Source organism: Osmia bicornis, chromosome 14 (assembly GCF_907164935.1).
Source record: "Osmia bicornis bicornis chromosome 14, iOsmBic2.1, whole genome shotgun sequence".
In the NCBI taxonomy this organism is placed as follows: Eukaryota; Metazoa; Arthropoda; class Insecta; order Hymenoptera; family Megachilidae; genus Osmia; species Osmia bicornis.
Genome location: NC_060229.1, coordinates 9,276,485 through 9,278,706, shown reverse-complemented (window position 1 = coordinate 9,278,706; position 2,222 = coordinate 9,276,485).

Genomic DNA, 2,222 nt, shown 5'->3' with positions numbered 1-2,222 from the left:
AGCGCGTGGACACTGTGGACCTAGATATTCGACCGTGGAGGCTGCGGCTACACGCAAGGGCATCGATTCGAGAACCCACGTCACCACGCTCGAATGACGGGCCTCCTTGACCTGCCACGGGCATCAGCCCTGCTTGCTCGATCAAATTCATCATACGGTGACCGCGTGAATCCACGCGATCTGATCCCCAATGTGGAGAGCGGGCATTGAAATCCCCGGCGATTATAATCGGTTTCCTAACACTTGACAGACATGTCGCAAGATCCCGTAATTGACCTTCAAAGCTTTCTATAGTCAGTGATGGTGAGAAGTAACAACTCACTATCACAAACTCGCGAGTCTCCAATGCCACGCATCCGTCTGTCTCAAACACCTTTCTAGTCACCCCCATGTCGCAGCTAGGACGATTCGTATACCACACGCAGGCTGAGCTGCTCCTGTCCTGATGCCAATTCGGATGAGGATTAAACGGCTCACTGATGACGACTATATCCGCGCGAAACTCGTTCACGGCCTGTCACAAGAGATCCTGTGCCGCGCGGTATCTGTTTAAATTGATCTGCGGTACGCTGAACGCCGACATGTTTTCCTCTTCTCTTTCTTCTTCGGCTCGGAGATTTAGCAGCACAGTGACGTAGCTATCGGAACAAAAGGAAACGGGCACTCTTAAGTACAAGGATCTACATTTAAGTCGAACTGAACTGACATGGCAGTGATCAACAATTACTGCTACTTGTAACGGCAATGACAACCCCGGTTATGACCCTCACGGTACAAGGATCCTAAACCACAGCAAACAATGAGTAACATGGGTTCGGAAAGCGAAGCAAATGACATGATCTATAACTTAAATCTGAATCACAAGGGGGAAAAGAAAGGAAGGGAAAGAGAATAAGAGAAAGGAAGGAAAAAGGGAAGGGAAAAAAGGGGAAAATAGGGGGAGAAAAGGGAACAACTGTAGCACGGAAGGGATTGTTTCAACTGACTCGCATCAATCTGTGTGCATCGCCCTCCCTCTCCGCCCTGCCCTATCAACTTAATTCAACTCACGCAACCCAATCCAAGGATGAAGCGGGACAGCGGGCTGACCTGACCCGACTTAGAAACAAGCCATGGAACCACTTGACAACGTGAAGCGAAGTCAAGCCAAGCCAGGATTTAACTGAATATATTTAATTAATTAAGCTAGTCAAGATCGAACTAATTCAATCAACTTCATCAAGAGTAAGAATAGAACTAAGCAATTAGTATCAGGACAACGGCAAACCGAACAGCCATATACAGTCGGCATTCGGCCAATATCCAGCATGGTTGACAATCAATGACTAACCAGTTACGTATTAATAGGAGCAACGGCAGCGGAACTAACACCAACATCAACAACAATAGTAGTGTTTAAACGGGCAGGCTGAACAAACAAGGATGGTGCGATAAACGTTAATCGACAAATGATCACTCAATACTTACTTACTCAGCGATGCTTGTCGTAGGATGACTGATAGTGATCGGCTGCGTCGCTCTTCCTCTGTTTTACTCCTCCTTCCTCTTCTTCATCACCCGCCTCTGCTATAGACGCGTTGGCGCGTGGGCGTTGTCGGCGACAGCGGGTCCTTTTCGCTGCGAGGATGAGCAATGTGCTGTGTATAACCAGAGCGGCCGGCAATCGTTGTGGCTGGGGGAACCTGCGAGGGGTAGTCCCTAACCCTTGAGCCCCGCTTTCGAGACACGCGCTTCGGCACACTCCCCTCGCTCTCTCGCGACCCCTCGATCGAAGCAGGGGTCTCGTGGTCGTCTTCAACAAAGCCCGGCAACCCAAAACATACCAAGCCTTCGATGAAAGGACCTAATCAAGTCAACATTAATAACGTGAATAAATTACAATTAAATCAATTGCACTCACTGATCAATAACGGTCAAGGGTGTTAACTTAATAAAGCATAGACCAGACTTTCGATTATATCAGATCCTATTTGCTGTGGAAGTATAGAATCAAGTCTCCCCTGGAGGCGGGGGTTACAGAATACGTCTCCAGCCTCCCAAGCCTGTCATCAAAGGCGACTTAAAAGGCACCGCGCGTTTAGCCCCTCTAGATAGGTAGCAACAAGCCGACATACACGGATGAGGCCCGTTCTCATCCCTTCGGACACCGGCCGATGGGTGACTCGTTGACCCGGTTCCGGCCGCTACCTGCGAGTGGGTGACGTAATCCGCTCATCACCTGC